We start from the raw sequence: 16,567 nt of genomic DNA, 5'->3' as shown, positions 1-16,567 counted from the left end.
AATCCGCTCTCCTTATTGGTTGGAAAGGGGAAGTCACATTTGGGGCTCTCCCCATTATTGAAACTGCCATATTATTTTAGAAATTGCCTATCTCTATTATCAACAAAAAATGTTTTCCGCAGACTCAAATGTGATCCACATACAGCTGAAATGCTCATGAAACCCTAGAAATGCAAGTTCCCCACTCCTCAACCACCTCAATCTGGCAAAGCTCCCCATAAACTCATGCGGCTAATGTTGGGAGGGGAATTTGAAAAGTCCCGTTTCCAAGTCGGTTGCTCGTTTTCCCTGCAGCCCATTCCTTGTTGTCCATTGAAAGGAAATCGCTGCCCCCCCCCCCCACACACACACACCCTCCGACGCGCGCCTGTGCCGTGGAGCTCCCCCTTGCTGCGTGCATCGTGATCTAGTGGATGCAGAGTCTTGCAGAGAGAACGCAGGGTCACCTTCTGTCACTGCAAGGGGAAATACCGAATAACTCGCAGCGCAGGCCACTGGGTAGTAGTGCACCTAAGCAGCAGCATCGGGTAAGTCAGTCAGTCCGTGTGTGTGTGTGTGTGTGTGTGTGTCTCTGCTCTGTCTCTGTGTTGATGGCACATCGCTGCACTGGCGAAGAGAAGCTGAGCATCCTTTCAGCAAAGGGCTACGCGGGGATAGAGGAATCTCATCCCGTCTCTGCCGCGACACCGACCAAGTAGGCTGCTACAGATTCACCAGCAATACCATGGCGATTTGTGAATTATGCATGCGTCAATTTAAACGGTGTACCGTTGTTGGCACACGCCAAGGGTGCAGAGGAGCATCTTGCATCATCTTGGATTACTACTGCATGCTTTTGTCGTTTGGTTTGGTTTTGCACAGTCAAGCTAATGTTGCTCTGAGATGACAGGATCATGCAGGGTGGTGTTGTGTGTTTTTTTTTTTTACTATGCAGCTCTTTCTTCTGCAGAATGAGCGAATTTGACCTCAGTGTACATTAGCGATGTGTGTACTTGCTTAAAATATAGCTCCACAGTAGGAATATGATATCAAACGCTGTTGCCATGTTAAGTGCACGATAGCAGATGGAGATGGTGGTCAAGGATTGCCATTTTATGTTCCTGTCCATGCGTCAAACGGGTAAACAAGACCAGGATCATGATGTCGTAATCACCACCTACTTTATGTGTGTGGTGGGGGGGTTATGTCGGTATAAACACACCGGATAGCAGGCAGGAATGTTGTATATTTGAGGGGTTCTCAGTGAAATGGACGTTAAGGAGAGCGCTCCGCTCCGACGTTATGTAATTGGTTGTCACAGCAGAAAGCGAGAGGAGCCATCTCTAGCGTCATTGTTTCTTCTCTGGCAAACTAACCGCACCACAGAGGAGGAGCGTCCTGTTTTCCACACGGGATTAGGTGCATGTGGTCTATTTAATCATTCATCGAACCTGCCCCCGAGCTGAAACGCATCCAGGCTTATACAGCTGACTAAACCCGATCTCGTGGCCACATTTGTGAGTTTAGCAGCAGGAGATGTTTATCTGGTTGCTGGTGTGTTTCTGGTTAAACGGAAGCCGGGGCGTCACATTCTGCCCCCCAATAAAACAACCAGCCCTGCTCGAAAGCATACAGTTACAATACAACAGAGACCGATCAAATGGGCACTTATGGGTTTTATTGGTATTTTTATAGCGTCAAATGGTGACGTGGCAGATGACAGGCAGCTCGCTTGTGCCCGCCTCAGCTTGTTTTGGAGCTGTCCGCGGTGCTGAATCCACTGTTTGCTGGAGTGCATGTCTGTCAGCGGCCAAGGTGCCCCCACGAGAGCCCGACACCAGCCTGCAGAGAGGGGATGATGATACTGTCAAGGGGGGGTAATCCAATTGTATTGTGTAAAGGGGAGTCAAAGAGCACTTGCTATTTATTAGCAGACTCCTCACTCTTCACCCTGGAGACGAGTTAATAGTACATCACCAGGAACTCCATGATATTTTAGCAGAGGCGGAATCATCTATCTATCTATCTATCTATCTATCTATCTATCTATCTATCTATCTATCTATCTATCTCTCTGTAGCAGTGTTTCCCAAACTTAATGGCTTGTGACCTCTCAAAATGAAGCAATATGTGGTTCTGATTACAAAACACAAAAAATGATGGCCTTTTCGAGAGGATTTTACAGCCTGTAGAGATCAAAATAAAAAATAAAAATACATTATTTCACCTGGGGAAAAGAAAGTAAGCAAGAGTTAGCAAAGTCCTAGGAGAATAAACATAATTTTGTGTAGCACATATCTTGTATTTTCTTTGGTATCCCTGCAGATGTATCATCAGATCTATTTTCACATTTATGCAGAGGTTGGGATCCACAGATCTGTCAATGTAGGCCTAAATTTGGGCCTAGTAAGTAAAGCTGGGGATATTTGGTACAGATGTGAGACACCAAATATCAAAAACTGTCAATTACCAGAAGCTGCCATTGAATGTCTGGGCAGATTTTGTAATCTTTTTCACTTTAGTTCCTGGTTTTAAACATTTTTTATAACATTTTGTCTGGGCAAAGACATTGTACAGCTGCTTGTGTTTATGCTTTTTGAGAAGTTTGGCGCCTCTTGTTAAAAATAGAAAAACATGTTCTCAGCTGAAGTACACATTATTGTTGTTGTATCAATTCTGAAACTCTGGTATTGTTTTGCTGCTGGTTTTGAAAAAATCCAAATATCCACCCTTTAGTGGTAAGCCTCACAACTGTACTTCTCTATTTATGTGCATTTGTTTGTGTGTGTGCGGTACTTGTACAATACAATGCATAGAGCTGTTAATTAAGACACTAACTATCCTCCCTCCCACTTGGAAGTAAAGCCACAGATATGTCCTCTTTAACTCGCGGCACTGCTCAGTGTGTCTGCGGTAACCTTTACTTTGTGTTTCCCTGCTTGACTTGTTTTTGTGCTTGATTAAAGCGAGGCCACATCTTGCTGCTCAGGAGGCTTGTCGTCAGAATTAAATTACAATTTGTTCACTCAGGCAACCGCTGGCTTGATCTGTGGTTATCTTTAACCGTTAATAAAACACAGTCATTGTGACATTTCTGTTGTCCACTACAAGAAACATAGTGGTCGTGGATAGAAAGCTTAACACAGGAAGTGGAAATGTAATAGTTCTGGGCAGTTTTGCTAAATGGTTTAGTTTTTAATCTGACTCCTCTGCAATTTGGTTTCTTTTTGGCCATGTCCATAGTGACAAAGGCTTAACAGGAGCGTGGGATTTGTGGGAAGCACTGCAGTTCAAGCTATTGTCGTTTGGTTGTTTGCTTTTCTCTTTAAAGTGAGATGTCAGAAACAGGCACAGTTCTACTGACAAGGTTGCTTTGTTCTTATCACAGTGCATGCCAGTTAAAACTATAATTGATTTTACTGAACACTTATTTCTTTGAGCTGAGATTTTCCCTTCTTTTGGTCTCCTCTCTTATGTTTCATTACAATGCATCAGGGCAAAGCTATAGGGCAATCGGAGAAACTGGTGCAGAATACCGACGTGTGCAGCTCACTTTTTCAGATTTCAAACCTGCATCCGAGCATCCAAATGGGTTTCAGTTTGATCCGAATCTTGCTGCGTCTCTGTCAATACATCTGAGTTGGAGGAATGGGGTGTTTCCTCATGGCGGTGACCTGTGTGTTGCTTTGTTACATTGTCAGTATTTGGTGTTTGTGGATGCTCCTGAGAGAAGACAATGTGTGAAATAGTGGGGTTATTTATTTATATATATATATATATATATATATATATATATATATATATATATCCCCTCTGTAATGTGTTTGTTGACGAAAGGGTTAAAGGCTGCTGTTCCTCCGTTAAGGGAAGAGATAGTGGTGTCTGACAAGGTGTGAAAAAAGAGGCGGTGTAAGAACAGAGAGTCTGAAGGGCAGCAGGAGTGTCTCATCTCTCTGAGTGCAGCGGGGGACACACACAAGCCAAGGCTCTCTCCGTGGTGGAAGATTTATGACATTAGAGATGATCAAAAGCACCTTAACACCACAAAAAGCATCTCATTTTGTTTTTCTATCCGTAAATCTGTTTCTGTGTGTTCGATTTTACGCTAAGTGCCAGAGAGAAGAACAGAAGTAAGATGCTATTAATGTCCTACTTATTTTATGAAATACTATCAACAGGATTGGATGCTAATCATAACATCAATAATGAATGTCTACTGTAAGTTTATCTACAGTAGTGCTAATCAGTACATCATGTTCCTCCAGTGTTCTACTCAAACGTGTGTGTTTCTTTATGTGGAACAGTATGAATGAGGTCCATGTTACCAGCTGGCTCTCACGCAGCGTCACCCCCAACACGTCACTTCTCTCAGCCATGACCACGTCGCTGTGGCTCAGCCCTGAGGCAGAGCCCTGAGTCGGTGTGTGTGTGTCATGATCTTTTTGGGGCAAATTCAAAATGGAGTCGCAGCGCGCCCAGTCATGAATCATGCGCTGGAGTTTGGACCGGTGCTGGTGTGGACGGTGAAACGTCGGCGTCAGTGGGGGCTTTGGTGATAATTGGTGACACGTGAATGCACTTGCGAGTGCATCGGTTTCAGGTTATTGCTTTGAACACTAGAGGGTGTGTTCCTCATGGGCACACTCAGACAGATGGCAATGGCAGTTTTATTTATGTTGCACATTTCATTAAGCTTTACATTACGGATGACATATAAGAATATAGATGTAAGCAAAAGAACATATTGGCGTATCAACATAAATAAAAGAATACAGTAGTACACACAAGCATACACCCAACCACACAGCAATAAAAACACAAAACATTGACACGATCAAGTAGAAACACACACACTCAAAGCATATGATTTAATGATGTCTTCTTGACTGGATAGTAAAGCAGTTCATGTTGTTACGTGTCTGCGCGTGTATGAGTCAAATGTGATATTTCGTCTGACCAACAGTCCAAAACCCAAAGATATTTAATTTGTTATTATACATGAAGAAAACGAGCAAATATTCATATTTAAGAAGCTGGAAACAGATATTTTTTTGGTAAATTTGATAAATCTATTATCAAAATTTCTGTTAATTTTCTATTCATGCACCAATCGAGTGATAGTTTCACATCTGACTGCAGCTACCTGCTGAATGATTGATGATTCCTTCACCGGGAGACTTGCTGATCTCTGTATCTTTCAGACGGAACAGTCAGGTGAAGTACAGGATACAGTGACCGTGACTCAGCATTTCGACATGAATTTGTGCCAGAGTCTGTTGGATGTGGTTATTGTCAGGCATCCGTCTGCTCATCCTGTTCATAATAAGGTGCAGCAAGAGCAAATCCCAGCAGCAAGATTCAGTCAAACTACGTCAATGACTAAAAACACAGACTCGTGCTTGGTTAATGCTCGCTGTAGTGACCCCGGTGCGAGGTGCACCTCTGAATTTTTGTAACTTGGCACCTGTTGCTCGCGCGCTGTCACAAATAGATTACTGATAAAAGCCCCATTAACATGTCTGAGGTTTTTACAAAGACGATCAATTTGACTTTTAAATGCTTTAGAAACAGGAGGTCTGAAAAATTCTACATTTGAGTAAATATTTTGCCACCCAAATTAAATTGTTTACAGGATATTCAACCTTTCAACCTTTGTTTCATTATAATACATTTAACACTTCTTTCTTGACAGGGATTGTGTAAAGGGGATAAAGTATCCCATGAATATGAGATATGAGTTTACAGTTCAATACAATTCCTCCTCGGTTGGTTTATGGCGTTTTGCAAATGCAGAAGAGAGAATAACTTCTGTCAGTCACGTGACGCTTTCATGGACAGATTAAGCTGAATTAAAGTCATCATAGCTTCATCGATGTTCTCCACTGAATGTCTTGTTATTAAAGAGAAGACGAGATGCCATATGATGATATGAGCGTGATATTGAAGCTAGAGATTCAACTAGTGGTTGTTTTCATTGCTGATTGATTTTGTCGACTATTCATTAGATACAAATTGGAATAAGTTTCCCAGAGGCTTCAAAATGTTTGGTATTTCCTTTAAACGGTCTACGGCCCAAAGATATTCATTTATATTGATGGAAAACAGAGAAAGCAGCAAATCCTCACATTTGATAAGTTGGAAGTTTTGCTTGCATTACAATAAATGATCCAAATTCTTCTCAGTTTACTTTCCTGTCAATCAATTAGCCGACTCGTTGTTTTTGCATACGATGAAGCTACAAGTGTTTGTTTTAAATGTGTCAAACCACAGATTGTTTCAATGTAGAGATTTAAGTTTCTTTTTAGTTTTATTTTATGTAAATTCAACATTTCAAACCAGCAACAGCACTGGACTAATTCATGTAGAAAAACAGTATTATGATCCAGTGGATGATCCCAGCACAAGTGCATATAAGTAGGTCATCATTTAATCATGGTATCAGGGTGTTGCAGGGGGGGGATTAAACATAGTTTAAATAACATGGTGTATGAAGAAAAGTAGAGAGAAAAGTATCTGATGTTTCAAGTAATTGCATTGTCGCACTCATTTGAACCTTTATACTTCAATATATTATATAACTTGTTGGAAAATGCTGAAGATTTCAGTCACAGTTTTATCTCAACAATCAAATGATTCATCTGTCTTAAGAAAAATACAACTTAACACAACAGTTGTGTAATAAACAGGATTCCACCTTTTTGAAGTTTAATATTTGATATATCACATATCGAATATACTTCTCTCATGCTATCTATATTGCTGTTTAAAGTTTTGTGGTGTGGGCGAGCATTATGTGTTGAATTTTGTGGGCTGCATACTGCTATAATGTGGTACGTGTTAGTGACTAAATGAATGCTGAATATATACATGATATATGATATTATTTTCTTATATCAGTGTATGTGTTGTCTGCTGACACATGTTCAAAAATAATAGCAGAATTCACATCAAAATCCTTTGGAGCTAAAGTGCATAATAACCTTTTACTGTGTTTGAAGAGCACACGTTAAGTTCATGACATTATCCTTTTTAAGTTTAACTGGGTTATAATTCTGTTAACATGCTGGTGTTTTGGTGAACAACTACAAAGAAACAGAGGTGGCGGACATTCATTTAGTTACTTTCTAAAGGTGTCAGAATCTGTTAATATATTTGGTGTTTTGACACGTGTTGTTGGACTGATTTCCATTTATATCCCCATTAAGAGCATTTTAGCAGCACTTTAACTTACTGTTAACTTTATGCTCAAAAGACTGACCCCTACATCTCATGTTTTATTTCCACAGGTGATCTCCTGCAGGGGACCGACAGCTCTCTCTAAGGTTTATGGAAACCTGACCATTGGCGGAGAAGGTGAGTTGTACCCGTTTGTGCCGTCTGTTCTCCCAAATCTTCCCGCTCGCTTGATCCTCAAGTTTCACAGGTACTCCAGACGGCCCACTAAGTGCTATTTAAGTACTTTTTGTATAATGTATAATGCTTTTCACACCACTTGAGGTAATTAATAGCTCTTTGTCAGTGGTGTTAATATTTCATGAGGGTGGTCCCATTTGTCACTGAGCTAACGGGAGGTCATTTTAGTTTCCCTTTTTAGACTTATATTAGATTTAATTATTAAATTCTTTATTTGGTTTACTCTGTACGTGATGAATATTACGCTACTGTAGTATTACATTTCAGCCTTCCAGCCACAGTCCATCGTAGCCACTGATCTGTAGTCTCTTTGGGTCGCATTAACATTTATACTCTCTTAGTAATTTGGGATTGTCTTCAGAGGAGGTAATCTCAGAATTTATCTTTATTCTCTCACTGGAGAGAATAGTAACTCACGAGGCAATATTGATTTCCTTGTTTGATATGTTTGTATTGTGTGTATTACGGCAGAACCTCACTGCAGCAGGGAGGTTAAGCAGCTGTTTGATGAGCACAGACTGTTGTTTTTGTATGAGAAGGCTCATCAGGTCTTCATGGAACAGTTCAGTAAGGCTTCTCCAGGGATCCTGTGCAGTTTGGACTGGAAGATGAAGCTGGGCCTGAGTTTATACTGCAGGTAAACTAAGTATGCTCAAAGGTTTAGCAGGAACTTAAAGAACATAATATCACCTGCAGCAATATTATACCCTCTCTGTCTTGTCCAGATATTATTTTGTGCTCTAATTACCTTTTGTCGTGTTAGTATAATGTTGCATTTTTGAGTTGCAGAAATGCCTTTTTTCTTCAGTTTTATTTTTTTAGATAACCATAAAATGTCTCATCAAATCGGGGGATTCTTAGTTTTTAGTCTTGCTATTTTAAAATGTTTAATTAAGGACAATATCTACCAATTTGATTCTGCGTTTTCACGATATCAACATGGCATTATTTAAGAATCACTTTAAGATATCACCGTTTAGTAAAGTTTAGTTCTCGAAGTCTATCAATTCATGATTTTCTTTTCGAGAAAGAAGAAATTAAGTATTTGAGGTGGTAATACAAAACATCTGTAATATTCTTATGTATTTTACAAAACGACAGCTCTAGAGAAGGAGGAACTTAGGTCTAGATCTAGATTTGCTGTTGCAGCACAGCAACAGTAATAGTGTTTAAATAGCAAGAAACCAAATATAACCTACCATTTTATTTTATCTATTTGTTATCTGTCAGACCCACTTTGCAGCATTGGCCTATAACCATTTTTAAAGTAGGATGTTCTAAATTCTAAAGTCAAATTTAGAGTTGTCCACCAGCTGGGGAGGTCGCCCAGGCTTGGTGGCTTGTTTATACCTCCAGGCTGGTTAGCCAATTCCTACATGGACACATTTACACCAGGCTTATTTATTTTTCTTCCTTCTTTATTTAACAACCGGCAGCACTAGTTTGGCTCCCGATTCGACGTATCCACCCATCACTCTGTAAGCCAAATTGGCTGTATCTGTTGTCACGACTGCCACAAATAAATACTACATGTGTGTGCCAATTCCAAGTGTGATGCAGTCTTGAGCTTTTGCTTTTTAGTGCTGAGTTGAGTCTTCAGCAGTCAGATTTGACTCTCGCCGTAAACAAGTCTCGGTCCGGTCTTGATTTTGGCAACTCAGATATGATTTCAAGTCTTCAGTCTCAGGCACACAGTCAGTTACTCTACCTAAATGACCTCTGGGTATAAATAGGGATGTAAGGTGATTATAGTCTGGACATTCAGTTGACAGATCTCTGGGCAACCTGGTTTTGTTGCAGGTATTCTCCTGTCAGGCTCTATGGATGGCAACGTCGGTTTTGTCCAGACATTCATGGTCTCCAGAGGATGATTGTTACTGACTTTGTTGATATAATGACTCTTCTCTTAGCACAACCATGAGGTTGACATCTGTGGTTTTTAAGTAAAATTACGATTAGACGGTGGATTACCTTGAAATTGAGTTCTTCTTCAGACTTTTTTCTTGTGTCATATTCAGGTCAAAATATCTATTTGCAAAATAATTTCTACGACCTGCAAAATTAATGACATTCCCATCAAGTCTCAGCTGTATGCTTAGTGCTAATTAGCTAATGTTAGCATGCTAACTGGCTAAAACTAGTGAACCTTTAGCCTTTTTTAATTTTATTGAAGTGAAATCCCCCTCCTCTCTTCCCTCTCCTGTAAAAACTAACCAAACGTGCATTTTTACCATCAAGAACATACATTTTCTAACTGGTTTTCAAAGTCAGTATGAAATTAATTCATTTTGCAGTTTCATGTCTCACGTTTACTTTGGAAAGAGAACCAAAGGCTGTTACTAACGAGCCTTGTCGCTGTGTTCTAAAAAAGGAAATTACATTTAAGGTCCGATGTTGATAGGGGCAGTAAACATTTAAAAACTGTTCATTATTTTTTAAACGAAAATATTAGCTGATTTTGTTGAACATATTTTGAGGTATGCAATGCATATCTCGTTCTCTTGTTAAAATAATCCGTAGCACTCATTCCGTTTCAACTCCCTCTCTCACTCCCTCCTTAAATTCACATACACACACGTACAGACGGTGCGTTTGAAGGCAGCCCATCAGTATTCAGTGCGGCGTCAGGCAGCTAAACGGTAAGGAGGAGGAAAGCTGGCGTGTTTGAAGAGCAGACTTTCCAGATTGACTGTTCATGTACTCCCTCCCTTCCTCTGCTCCCTCTTTCTGCTTGGATATTGGGAAAAACTGGACCGGAACCAGAGCCTACATCCTCTCAGCTCCATCTCACAGCCACTGCTGCATGTCTGCAGTTCATTCCTTCATCACCACCCATCACAATATGTCTGTTTCTCCCTCCCCCGCTCTGATCCGCCTCTATTGTCCGTCTCTCTCTCTCTCTCTCTGCCCTCCCCTGGACGTTTTTTAACCCTGTCTTGTGTCACCAGGAAGCTTGTGGCAAGAGGCCTGATAGTTACATAACGACTGCTGCAGCGCTCGGGACACTGTGTTAAATCACAACTCAGTCGCGACTGTGTGAGTGTTTGCTGCCTGTTGTAGAATGTATGTTTCCGCTCAGCAGCCAAATTTGTTGATGGATCCAGCCAGCATCCCTTCAATAGTTTCTTCCTCTCTGTCTGTTGGTCTCAGCCACCTTGGATCTCACTCTGTTTATCTGTGTGTGAAGACGGACTTTTGGTTTATATCCGGTTTATATCCTCACAAAATGTCTGGCATGGATGGTTGAACAGGATAGCTACATGTACAAATTCACATTACTCCAAGAAACGCATAGAACATAATGCGACAGTTTGTTTTTTCCAGAAATCATGGTTTGGTTGTCATATTGCTAAAGAAGACAAGTCTGCAGCCATGCGAGTGGCTCTGTGAGTCTGTACTTAGCCATGCGGTGATTCCAGCTGAATGCTAACAAGCTTACACTGACAATGCTAATGTTGATGTTTAGCAGGTATAGAGTTGACCATGTTCACAACATTTGCTGATTAGCACTAAACACAAAATACAGCTGGGGCAGATGGGAATTAGCTTTGCAAACAAGTTATTCTTTCAACTCATCCAGAGGGAAAGATTTATATATTTACAAAATGTCATGGCCATCTCATCCTGGAGTTTTTGAGACATTTCACTCAAATATCAACCTCATGATGGCGCTAGAGAACTGTAAAGTCCATAGTAGTCATCCTCTGGGGACCATGACCAAGGCAATTCATCAGGTAGTTTATGAGATATTTCAGTCCGGACCAAAGTGGTGGAGCGAGCAACCGAGTGACATTGCTATTCCTAGAGCCATGCCATCAGTGTGGCTAAAAAATGCAAAACTGACACTGAACATTAGCAGAGAAGATACCAGTCAGAGCCCACAGTGGCTGAACTCATCCAAAAATGACCCAGAAAGTAAGTTAATTAGCTCAAACCATTATTTCAGCCCTTCATTGGCAGCGTAGGACAGAATTTAGAAGTTTTTATCTACTCAGTCTTGTATCTGTGACTCTTGTCACTGAACTACATTTCTTTTCCAATGCTTTCCCAATCCAAAGGTTAATATTTCGTACTGATGGTTCAGACAGAGTTTCATGTCCATCCAAAAGGTGAAAATGCTCCAGTAACCGAAATTTGTCGAAGCAGATATTAAAGTCCCAGTGAAACAGAAGTTAGAGCATCTTTAGCTTCGGCACAGAGAGTGTTCGCCAGTGAAATGGAATATTTGAGCGGGAGGGATGGCAGGAAGGATTTAAATGAAATCCTTTGCACTTGATTGCACCACTAAAAAGTGGGCGGGCTTAGGATGTAGCGGCATCAAGCAGCAGCCTCTGGTTCTGAAAAGTGAAGCCAAAAACCCAAATGGCGACGGCCAAAATGCTGAATTCGAGGCTTCGTAGTGCCTCCGTCCACTTCTATGAGAACGATGCGGAGCTACAGATGACTGTGGCTCCACACACGCCTCTCTTGTTGCTAAAAGTTGAAGAAGATTGATTGATGGACGGTGTCATGTTATTGGTTGAAATTGGTTGGCACTAGCTAATCGAAGCAAAATCCATATTTTGTTTACAGAAAGAAAAGATGATTGGATTTTTTTGTAATTCTTTTGCACAACATGACTCGGAAAGTGATCTATAAGTGTTGAAAAGGCATTTTTAATTTCATCTTGACTTAAAGTAGAATGTTTACCTCTGGGTCCCTGGACAACTGAAACCTTATGACACCTCCTATTCACACACTGTCACTGGTGTTTACTTCTGACAGCTGCTTTGAAAATAAAATTTCTCCCATGAACTGAAATATTCTAAATAAACCTGAAAACAGCTATGCAGTCATAGAGTCATGCTTCAAGTTCTGTCTACATGGTGCCTAGTCTGCAATAATAGTTGTAAACAAGGTTAGAGAGACAGTGAATCATGTCCTTATGACTGTTGCTTATTGAATGATCTCGCTGAGGGACTAATTTAATTCTTGGTGTTTTACAGCCTCTTGTTGCTAATTAAAGAATATATTACAATTAAATTATGTATTTGCATTGTTTTTCAGAGGTGTTGCAGTAATTAAATTTACAGGAGCATAACTGCCTTTGGATAATAACCGATTTGAACTGACAAGTTTTGTCTCAGTAGTATCACTCAGTCAGTAGGTAAGACTCACTTTAGTTTGAGCCATTTCAGTCTTTAGCTCTGCTACCTGCGTGACTCTAGGCATGTTACATCATTTTAAACTGCTTAAAAAACAAGTTTCACTAGTTCCTGTTATTTTCTTTTCATTAAGTTGATTTGTACTAGCATTAAGCGTACCTAGTCTTTGTTAGCATTCAGTTAGCAACATGTACTCCATAAGCCCGTTTGTGCCAGGCCATTACTTCATTGGTGGTCCTTTTATTAACCCAGATGTTGGAGATTGAACCACAGTACAAAGTGTTTTATGGCTGTCAGATGACAGGCAGCATGCTCAATCCCTACCAGCTCCATATGACCTGTAGCTGACCATGACCTCTGACCTCCATGGGGGATGGAGAACATCTCCCTACAGAAATCATGCCTAATGTCCTCTTTGTTATTTACATCTCAATGCTGATGAATTAGTGTGTGGTCTGTTGTTCTGGGAGCTGAGCAATAGCACACCTGGCTAACACACACACACACACACAGTTACACAACATCGATATTTATTGGAAAAGGGCAACACACACACACACACACACACACAAGGAACAAATAACGAAGCAGAAACTTGTTTATTGTGCAGCCACCCAAAGCCCCTCTGGAGGCATTCATCATCAGATAGCTGAGTCATCCTGTTGGTTTGCTTGAAAATCATGACCCACACTGCTAGCCTGCGCAGGCACAGGCCTATTTGGACCAGATCTTATCGTTAAAATACCCGGCAGCTCATTAATAATGTCATTAGAAAATGTGTGTTTCATAATTTGCTGTTTTTTTTATTGTGAAGACATAAATATCTGATGGGCCTGATGCTAGAAACAGATTGAGAGTGGCATCTTGCAACAGATTATAAGAATCCCACCCACATGTATTAATTTTTGCAGTGGTGGGATGCAACTAAATGTACTCAAGTACAGTACTTAAGTGTGTGCTTGTGCTTAACGTTTTGTTTACATTGAGAATTTTCCTCACCATGCAAAACCACATCGGATTGGGCAGCATATTTATCTTCCTTGCTCGTATCAGTTTTCTACTTGTTTTGCTCAACGCAATGTTTCCTCATAGAAGAAAAATCTATATGTTTAAGTACAAGTCTGTTTCAGGGGCTGTCCCCTGTTGCCTATAGGCCAGTACGCTGATGGAGGAGAGAGAGAAGATGAGGGTTGTTTGTACCCCGTAAATTCTGTTGCAGACTCTCTATTTGGATCAACACATCAGACCACATTTGGCTCTCCTACTCTATGCCCCAGCGAGCAGCGAAGAGGGCTCACGGCACTACAGGTTCAGCTGATAAATACATCACAAGACCAGCCTCCTTCACTTCCCCTCTCTCGCTGTCTCTACTGCTCTGTCTTTCTTTTATTATCTAGCCCAGATTACTGCTTTTTTTGAATGAGTCTCTAATCTTCAGTATATATACCTCTCTATTCTGCACCCGCACGCCTGAAGTTCCCCTCTTGCGTGTGTGTGTGTGTTGCATTGACTCAAGGACATCCCACGAGTCGACTGCGGGCTGGACAGCTGACACTGCGTCACCCAACCAGCGTTCTTGCTGCTGTCTAAACCATCGGTCACATGGCCAGCTTAATGATGGCCACGGCTGTTGCGGCGTGTCTGAAGTCTGCACAAGGCAGCTCCGTCTCCTGGCAACATCCAACAGCCTGCTTATTCCGCGCTGCACCGAGAGATGAATCACATCTCTGTCCTGATGTGTTCAGCTGCCCTTCTGGCCCCGTTGGCTCTCTCTCTGTATTCCACCCGGGAACGGTCTTGGCTGTCTGAGCAGCGCCACGTTTCGTCCCGAGCTCTTGCTGCCTTCGTCCCTTCTCATCTCCCTCACCTGTCTCCTGTCACGTCCCTCCCGTGCCTCCATCTCAATCTTCATCTCGCCTACGCCTCCCCCTCCCCTTCTCCCGTTGTCTCGCTCGGTTTCTGTCTGTCAGCCTCTCCTCGCTCATATCTCAATGAAAGACCTCCCTCAGTCTTTCTCCTTGTGTGTCCTCAGTAGAGGAGGAGGACATGCTGCGCTTATCAAACAGAATCCACAGACAACCAGAATGCATCGTAAACCAACTGCAAACATCAACTGAAGGCTTTTATTGATTACTACTCAGAATGTTTGACATGCCACATTCATTTTTAAGTGCAGCCGTAGTTGATTTCTTTGATCACCTTACAGTACTAAAGAGAAAACGACAGCAAATCTTTTGAATCGCTGTTGTGCAATCAGTCAGGAGATAGCGAGTGCTTGCTAATGTGCTGGAGTAAAGTTAGTTCATCTCTCTGAAATCTTCTTACGGTAACAAGCTTACATGTTTGTTGTGGTTCCTTGTCAACACTGGAGCTTCTGACTGTGTCAGAAACATTTGTCTCGCATGGATCGGGAGGATTTGTTTGTTAATGTCCTTAAAGCATTCATGTCCATTGTGCAGGTACTTGTAGTATTTAGTTGAATTGTGCTGCTGTGAACTCTATGAAGTCACAGGAGGGCAGTTCTGTTTGTGCCGGCACCACCGCACAAACTCAAATGCATGTGTCCACATGCCGAAATGAACAAACAAATAGTGCAACATGTGTGTGCTGCTATCCTGCCAGTATATAGTGACATAATTAGTTTCATCTCCACATCACATTCCTCTCTCCACTTTTTGTCTCACTCGTCCTATCCGCTTCTTTGCTCGTCTTCCTAGCTAGCGCCCTCCCCCTCTAAAGCTATTCAAGTGGCACACTGCAGGATTATCCCTCAGCCTCTGAGACATGCTGGTTCGGTCAGACTTATCGTCTTCTCTGGGTTCCCTTTTGCCACAGAGGTCAAAGCTGCAAAAATAAAATTGGCAACACATTAACCATTCAAAGTACCAGCCATAAAGGACATCTGGACTACAAATTCTCACATCCACAAGGAGTCTTTTCAAGGAGTTGTTTGATTTCAAATCTCTGGATTGGTTTCTTTTGTTTTTTCAATGATGGACCCAACCGTGGTAAGTGAATGTGCAAAGGAGTGTTCAGTCACTTACAAATGTGCAAAGGTTAGTATTGTTGTATTTTGTCAGCTTCAGGCAACAATACCGCCTCTGCAATCACAACAGACTCCTGAAAGACTTTCAATTACAAATGGGATCGCTTTGACAGCAGCAAGTGTTGTGTTCAGTGAGTGGGTGGATCACAGTTCCAAGCTGAAAGATGCACCCAAATGGATAAATGTGTCTTGTACAGACCAGCTGTTACTTTTACAGTTTACTTATGTTTGCAGTATTTTGTTTCTTTGCATTACACACATTGTTTTGTCCGACTTATATGAAATTAGTTCAGCAAAAAGCTGAGTAATATTAGAAACAGTACTCCGACTTTATCATGACTTCCTCACCACTTACGACAGTGGAGAATGAGAGGTGTGTTCGCAGTCATTGAGGTGGATTGAACTCAATAATGATAAGTGTAAGCCCCTCTTCACAATGCTTACCACTCCTATCCTCCACCCTTACACACAACAATCTCCCACAATGGACCAAAACTAAGACTTGTGATCTGTGATGCGTTCTCTCTGTGTTGCTTAACCTAGTGAGCAAAGACTGATGGCTTCTATGTCCACACTGTCTTTGCACAAACTCAAAGCTTCTCCCGCTCTCATCCATCATCTTTTCACCTCTCATATCATCAACCATGCTGCAGAATTATTTTACCAAGCTCTAGTTTGGGATTAAGGAAACGTGTGGACCGCTAACTGGGAATCATCGTGTTGATCCAAATGCTTTCTCGACATCATCAGGTGTGTGAGTTTTGGTTAAACTAAGCCTCTGGATGCACAGGTTTGTGTTATGAGCTGGGATTCTGGCATTGTTCCAGAGGTTAACTGGCTTTGATGTCAGCAGGTGTTGTACTCACGAATGTAGAAGCTAATTGGAGAAGCGGGCTGATGGACTGGTAGAAGAACCAATGGGGTGTGTTTGTTGCTGAGATTAGGACCTGCCACTTTAGGGCCGCTTAGCTGCATGAGGTCTTGT

The 16,567-nt window shown here is 41.6% G+C and overlaps 1 protein-coding gene across 3 annotated transcripts in view; it reads left to right on the top strand.

The window, feature by feature from the left end:
* The first annotated feature begins 361 nt into the window (after window positions 1–361).
* The window catches only part of pacsin1a (protein kinase C and casein kinase substrate in neurons 1a), a 29,574-nt gene continuing 13,368 nt past the window's right edge, over window positions 362–16,567 (top strand). The window contains exons 1-2 of one of the 3 annotated variants that reach the window (XM_031844778.1): window positions 362–527; window positions 7,266–7,332. The gene's annotated coding sequence lies outside the window, so the exon portion shown is untranslated. Of the gene's footprint in view, window positions 528–548; window positions 695–7,265; window positions 7,333–7,357; window positions 15,545–16,567 lie in introns of those variants that run through there. The other 2 variants (XM_031844779.1, XM_031844780.1) reach the window with 2 other exon arrangements.

Source organism: Anarrhichthys ocellatus, unplaced genomic scaffold (assembly GCF_004355925.1).
Source record: "Anarrhichthys ocellatus isolate YVR2014 unplaced genomic scaffold, GSC_Weel_1.0 scaffold5, whole genome shotgun sequence".
NCBI lineage: Eukaryota > Metazoa > Chordata > Actinopteri > Perciformes > Anarhichadidae > Anarrhichthys > Anarrhichthys ocellatus.
This window is presented reverse-complemented; position numbering and strand designations above follow the sequence as displayed.